A 7,088-nucleotide genomic window follows, 5' to 3' on the forward strand; every position below is an offset into this window, starting at 1 on the left:
AGAACAATTAACCAGTGGAACATTTTCCCACCAGAAGTTGTGGGTGCTTCATCACTGGAGGCTTTTAAGAAGAGGTTGGACATCCATTTGTCTGAAATGGTATAAGGTCTCCTGGAGAGGTGGCATTCAGCAGGTTCTGACCAGTTCTGGAAAACTGGTAGCGGAAATTTTGAGTAGTTCGGAGAACCGGTAGTTAAATTGCTGGCTGGCCCCGCCCCGCCCCACCCCTTCCATGAGTCCCCATGCACCCCATTTTGGCTCCCAGGTAAGTGCAGGGAGGCCTACTAGATCCAAAATGGGGCGCGGGGCAGAGGTGGGTTTCAGCAGGTCTGACTAGTTCTGGAGAACCAGTAGCGGAAATTTTGAGTAGTTCGGAGAACTGGTAATAAAAATTCTGACTGGCCCCGCCCCCATCTATTCTCCACCTCCCAAATCCCAGCTGATCGGGAGGAAATGGGGATTTTGCAGTAGCCTTTCCCTGGAGTGGGATGGGAGTGGAGGTTTTACGGTATCCTTCCCCTGCCATGCCCACCAAGCCACACCCACCAAGCCACGCCCACAGAATCAGTAGTAAAAAAAATCTGAATCCCACCACTGGTTCCTGTCTTTTGGACCAAAAGACCTCCGAGGTCCCTTCCATCTCTGTTATTCTGTATTCTCAATCAATGTTAACTCCTGGGGATTGCCAGGAATAGTCTTTCTATTTTTCTTGGCAAGATTTTGGAAGTAGCTTGCTGGTTCTCAAAGACATTTGTCAAAGTGATGTCCACAAGCTCATAAAACCCCCCAAATCCCTTTAGAGCATCGGAAAAAGGGATCAATACACATTCAGGGATCAGGAAGGCAATCTATTTCTCCGGTGTTCAACAGTATACCTCTAACAGATTTCTAAACATTTAAAGGCTTCCAATGAACAGCGCTGTTTTTAAGTAAAGTTTATACATGTTAGCCCAGAGTAGCGAAAGGAACGTTTTTTCTTTTTCTTTTTTTAAAGTTCCCTTTTCTTTTCTGAATATTGGCAGTTTAAATTAACCCAATTGTTCATTAGTCATATACCTGCTAATAAAACCTGACAAACTTAATTGGGCACCTGTCACAAATTCAGCCAGCGACTATTTATACTAAATTCTGCGTGGATGTAGTTGCTGTGTTCTGGGTGAATGTAAAGCAAATACTTTTTGATTTCCTTAAAATACTTTCCATTCCAGCCTGCCATTAATTTAATTACATTTAATTAGTATGGCAATAAAAGAGCCACTGCCTTAATTCCCTAGCCTCTTTCCTGGAATTTTATTCCTAAGAGAAATAGGAGAAGTTACTGATTAACCGCTGAATGGATCTGGAGGACAAGGAAGGCTACAATAATGTATGTTGGGCCACACACGAGCTGTGTACAGATCGTAAAATTAGCACCGCTGTTAATTATCGCCAACTCTTTGTCCTTTGACTTACGCAACCTAAAGCAAATGCTTTTACGTTCTTGTTTTTTTCGGTCAGCGAACATTTCGGAAAGGTCACTAAACAAATGGTTTGGTTCTCGACTTGCAACCGTTTGTTTAGTGACTGTCCGAAAGTTACAACGGCAATGAAACAAGTGACTTACAGTTGGTCCCCACATGTTGTGGTCCGTACGCGGCCTGTGCGGATTGTAGCTGATTCTGACAGCGAGGAGGCTGGTGTGGTGCTGCGCCAGCAGCCTGTGCAGCTGGCACTCGAGTCGGACAGTGAGGAGTCTGGAGAAGATGTGGTGCCAGAGGCGGGGATTCAACCAGGGCCTTCAGAACCTCCAGAAGCTCCCTTAAGTGAAGAGGACGAAGAGGAGGAGCCTCTTCTCAATGCTTGGGCACGCAGAGCTGCCAAAAGGCAGGAGTGGCTCCTCAGAAGGAGGTCTCCTAGAGAGTAAGGCTTGGGGCTAATTGGCCACTCCCCTAGCCTATTTAAGGAAGGATGACGACTGAGGCAATTTGCAGGGAACAACTTTAGTTCACTCTCCTTCGCGTCTTGATCTTAGATCTCTGCAAATTGCTTCTGGGCTTTCTGCCAACTGTAGTAATATTACGATTATTTATTCTTTGGATTCTTGTACGCTGTTAAGAAAGTTAATTAACAGCCTTTGTTTGGAAAAGACTGATTTAATTTAATAAACTAAGGTTTGTACAGACTTTGTGTGTGCTGCGTTTTTTGGGGTCCGTAGCTGGAGCAGAACACCACATTTACAACTGTTGCAGCCTTCCCATGCTGTCATGTGATCACAATTCAGGCGCTGGGCGCCTGGTATTTGTTTAGCATGGTTGTAGAGTCCTAGGATCAGTTTGGTTTAATGGTTAAGGCTACAAGCCAGGGGATTGTGAGTTCTAGTCCCGATTTAGGGCATGAAAGCCTGCTGGGGGTCTTTAGGCTAGGAGACAGTGAATTCTAGTCCCCTCTTAGACATGGTAGTTGCCTAGGTGACTTTGGGCCAATCACCAGGAGACTGGGAATTCTAGTCCCACTTTAGGCATGAAAGCCAGTTGGGTGACTTTAGGCCAGACACCAGGAGACTGGGAGTTTTAGTCCCACCTTAGGCATGGAAGCCAGTTGGATGAGTTTGGGCCAATCACCAGGAGACTGGGAGTTCTAGTCCCACCTTAGGCATGCAAGCCAGTTGGGTGTCTTTGGACCAATCACTCCCTCTTTGGTCAACTAACCTCACAGGATTGTTGTTCTGGGGAAAACAGAAGGAGGAAGGAGTATGAAATATGTTCACTGCGTTGAGTTATTTGACAACCGTTGACCGTTGCAGAGTGCCCATGGTCACATGATCAAAATTCGGGCCTCTTGGGAACCGGCATGCATTTAGGATGCCATTGTAGCATCCTGGGATCATGTGATCTTCATTTGAAACCTTCCCAGCTTGCTTCCATCAAGCCAAATCAATGGGGGAAGTCAGACCGTATTATTCATTCCACACCTGCAGTGATTTGTTTAACAGTTGTAGCAAAACGTTGTCATACAATCGGAAGTAACTCACTTAAGGGTTGCCTTGCTTAGCAACAGAAATTCTGGTCCTCAGTTGTTGGTCGTAAACTGTATTAAAATCTGGTTGTTCCCTAACATCTTTTCTGTCTAATCCGCATGTAGTCACTGATATATTTTGCTCAGGGGTGGGTTCTAAATTTTTTTACTACTGGTTCTGTGGGTGTGGCTTATTTTGTGGGCTTGGCTTGGTGGGGGGGCTAACGTGACTGGGTGGGCGTGGCCATTTTTTTTTAACTTTTAAAACCATTTTTTCTACAACCTTTTTTACAACCTCTTTGGTGAAGAGGTTGTAAAAAAATGCTTTCAAAAGGCTCTGACGATCCCAGCTGAGTTGCCTGATCGGCAGAGGCTTTTTTTCTTTTAAAAGCCTTTGACGATCCCAGCTGAGCTGCGCGATCATCAGAGGCTTTTTTTTTTTCGGCTGAAGAGGTTGTAGAAAAAATGCTTTTAAAAGTAAAAGAAAAGCCTCTGATGATTGTGTGGCTCAGCTGGGCATTGGGGGAGGGCAGGGATTTTTGCTACCGGTTCTCCCAACCACCCGCCTCCATCGCTACCGGATCGGGCAATCCGGTCGGAACCGGGAGCATTTCACCCATGGAATTTAATCAATTAAACCTGTTTCCCCCAGTAATAAACCTTGGTCATCTATAAATACATTTCAGCGGAATTTTTTTCAACGGAAAGGCCCGTTTTGGTATATGAAACCCGTTGGAGTTTAAGGAATTTATTATAAATGAATGATTGCCAAGATTAGTGTAAGAAAAGTGAAGAAAAGCCTGGGGCATTAGCATGTAATATTGCCTTCCGCCATCCCACCCTGGAGTTTAATTATATTCTCTTCTCTGCTGGCAAACATTGTCACGATACTTGAAAGGTGATCCAGCAATCGCCTAATTTGTTTATCAAAAAAAAAAAAAAAGTCCTTATGTAATTTGCATCTCGATTTCCCCGACTTTGAATCATGGTAGATCAGAGGTGATTCCCCCGCCCCCCAAAATCTATTTATGGCTGTAGGGTTTAATGTGGAATTGTCACCGTGCAGAAAATGCAATTACTCAGTTTGGGGAAACAAAGAGAAGTGGGGAAAAAATTAAAACCAGAGAACTGGGAAGTTAATTTTATTCCCGTTGTGAGAATGCTGAAAGGGAGTTGTGTGTTTGCTTTGACTCTGGTGGGTTTTTTCCTCCACCCCCTACCAATAAATATGGAATTCATGTCTCATCGTGCCTGCAGCCTGTTTTGGGAACCTCGTGGGAAATAACACACAATTACGTGATGAGTTTGAAATTAATCCAGGTTTCCGTTATGCTCGGTCACTCTCCATTCTGCTTAAAATGGACACCTTAGCAAAGGCATTTTAACATAAAATCCTTGCATTTTATGTTCTCAAAGGGGCATTTATTCATATTAGAGAAAGTAGCCACAAAAAAAAAAAACCCTCCCGAGACCCACTTTATAAAAATCACAAAAAATAAGCAAGGGTTTTTAAAAATTCTTTTTTTTAAAATACGGCCTTATGACTGCATTCCAGTGGTGGGTTTCAAATTTTTTTTACCACCGGTTCTGTGGGTGTGGCTTGTTGGCTGTAGCATGACTTGGTGGGCGTGGCCTGGTGGGCATGGCAGGGGAAGGATACTGTAAAATCTCCATTCCTTCCCCACTCCTGGGGGAAGGATATTGCAAAATCCCCATTTCCTCCCGATCAGCTGGGATTGGGAGGCAGAGGATAGATGGGGGCGGGGCCAGTCAGAATTTTTACTACCGGTTCTCCGAACTACTCAAAATTTCCGCTACCGGTTCTCCAGAACTGGTCAGAACCTGCTGAAACTCATCTCTGCCGCATTCGTTAGTTTTTGTGTAATGCCTGAAATTTCTGTTGCTAAGGGAAATACAGTATTTCTTAAGTGAGTTTTGCTTTGTTTTATGATGCCACACTTGTTAAAGGTTGCAGTTAAATTAGTAACACAAGGTTGCTAAGTGAATCTGGCTTCCCCAATGGCATTGTTTGTCAGAAGGTCACAAAAAGGGATCATGTGACCCCTGAGACTTTTGCAACCGTCATAAGTACATGCCAGTTGCCAAGTTTCTGAATTTTGATCACGTGACCACGGGGATGGTGCAGCAGTCATAATTGTGAAAAATGGTCATAAGTCACTTTTTTCAGTGCCATCGTAAACTTTGAATGGTCACTAAATGAACACGTATCACCTGTATTTCAAAGAAATGTATTTATATTTTTCATTCTTATAAATGCATCAGGTATTTATTTATTTATTTATTTATTTATTTATTTATTTGATTTATATGCCGCCCTTCTCCGGAGACTCAGGGCGGCTTACAGTGCGTTAAGCAATAGCCTTCATTCTTTTGTATATATTTATACAAAGTCAGCTTATTGCCCCCACAAACTGGGTCCTCATTTCACCTACCTTAGAAAGGATGGAAGGCTGAGTCAACCTTGAGCCTGGCGAGATTCGAACCTGCAGTAATTGCAGGCAGCTGGTGTTACTTAATAGTGTTTTAGTCTGCTGCGCCACCAAGGCTCATTATTGAGAAACTCACGCCAAAGATACTTGTATAAATGGGGGATGTAGTTATCTATCACTGGATAGTTGTAACTGCCTTTTCTTTCTTTTTTCTTTAAAAAAAATTGCATTATTTTTATTTCAGAAATCTTGGATGGATGCTTTGGTTGAATCCCAAACCTCGATTTGCTGAAACTCGCTGAAAGAAATATTCACCTGAGGAATGTCCTTGAAAAGTAAGTTAGCAATTATTTTCTCTCTCTCTCTCTGGGAAATGTATAGAACGGTGATGTGTTTAAACAAATAATTTATGGGGATCAAAATAATGGCTGCCAGCATAAATGAACAGACGTTCGGAAGCGCAGTCGTCTGAATTTGCAGTGAGCCGTGTGTGTGTGTGTGTATGTGTGTATTTACTTCTTCGTTTTTATTGCTCAGCAGATGGCATCTGGAAATGCGTAGGACTCCAAGGGATTTGTAAAAAAGAAGTTGTTGGGAGTTTCTAAGAAGTTATCCTAGCTTTTAAGTTAGGCACATACAGGTAGTCTACAATTACAACTATTTATTTAATGACCGTCTGAATTATACCTTGCGTAAGCTTTACGTGTCCTTCGTCCCTACTTGCGGTTTCTGCTGCTTGTCGTTAGCAAATCTCGTAATTTCCTATCTACCCAAGTTTCCCCAAAAATAAGACCCGGTCTTATTTTCTTTTGGGCCCCAAAATAAGCACTAGGGCTTATGTTCAGGGAAACAAGAGCCTGGATAGCTCTGCAGACTAAAGCACTGTAATTTAACACCAGCTGTCTGCAATTAAAGTAAGTTTGAATCTCGCCAGGCTCAAGGTTGACTCAGCCTTCCATCCTTTCTAAGGTAGGTAAATTGAGGAGCCAGTTTGTGGGGGCAATAAGCTGACTTTGTATAAATATACAAAAGGATGAAGGCTATTGCTTAGCACATTGTAAGCTGCCCTGAGTCTCCGGAGAAGGGCAGCATATAAATCAAATTAAAACACACACACACACACACACACACACACACACACACACACACACACACACACACAATTTCAGGGTGATTAGCCCAGCCGGGACCCCACCCCCTGGTATACCCACTAGAGCCAGCAAGTGCGTGGGACTGATGGTATCTGGGAACAGCTGCGGCCAGCCAGTCTCTTGGTCGGTGTACTCTGGGCTGTGCAGAGTGGAACTGCATGGAGCGGAAGGTAGGGGGTCCAGATGTGCCACGTGGGCTGCAGGCAAGATGACAGACATGAAGATGAGGCTCCCATGGCCAGCTGCCTCTCTGTCCCACCACCACTTGGCTTTCCCGCAGCCTGCGTGTCACGTCCAGATTGCCTCCCTTCCCACCTCTGCTTCTGTCTGCTGCCGGTGTTGCCGCATGAAGACGAGCCTCCTGCGGCCGCCTTCTACTCCGACCCACCGATGCTCAGCTTTCCCATGGCCCACGCAGCAAGTCCAGACACGCCTGCCTCCCCCCCACCTCTGCTTCCACCTGCTGCTTGCACAGGTACTCAACTCACCTGCG

General features: G+C 44.4%; 1 protein-coding gene across 2 annotated transcripts in view; it reads left to right on the forward strand.

Moving 5' to 3' along the window:
* The window catches only part of ENOX1 (ecto-NOX disulfide-thiol exchanger 1), a 443,224-nt gene that overhangs the window by 107,229 nt on the left and 328,907 nt on the right, over positions 1-7,088 (forward strand). For both annotated transcript variants that reach the window (XM_070942714.1, XM_070942715.1), the window contains exon 2: positions 5,689-5,779. The gene's annotated coding sequence lies outside the window, so the exon portion shown is untranslated. The remainder of the gene's footprint in view (positions 1-5,688; positions 5,780-7,088) is intronic.

This window comes from Pituophis catenifer, unplaced genomic scaffold (assembly GCF_029215685.1).
Source record: "Pituophis catenifer annectens isolate HBS135680 unplaced genomic scaffold, rPitCat1.0.hap2 SCAF_4, whole genome shotgun sequence".
In the NCBI taxonomy this organism is placed as follows: domain Eukaryota; kingdom Metazoa; phylum Chordata; class Lepidosauria; order Squamata; family Colubridae; genus Pituophis; species Pituophis catenifer.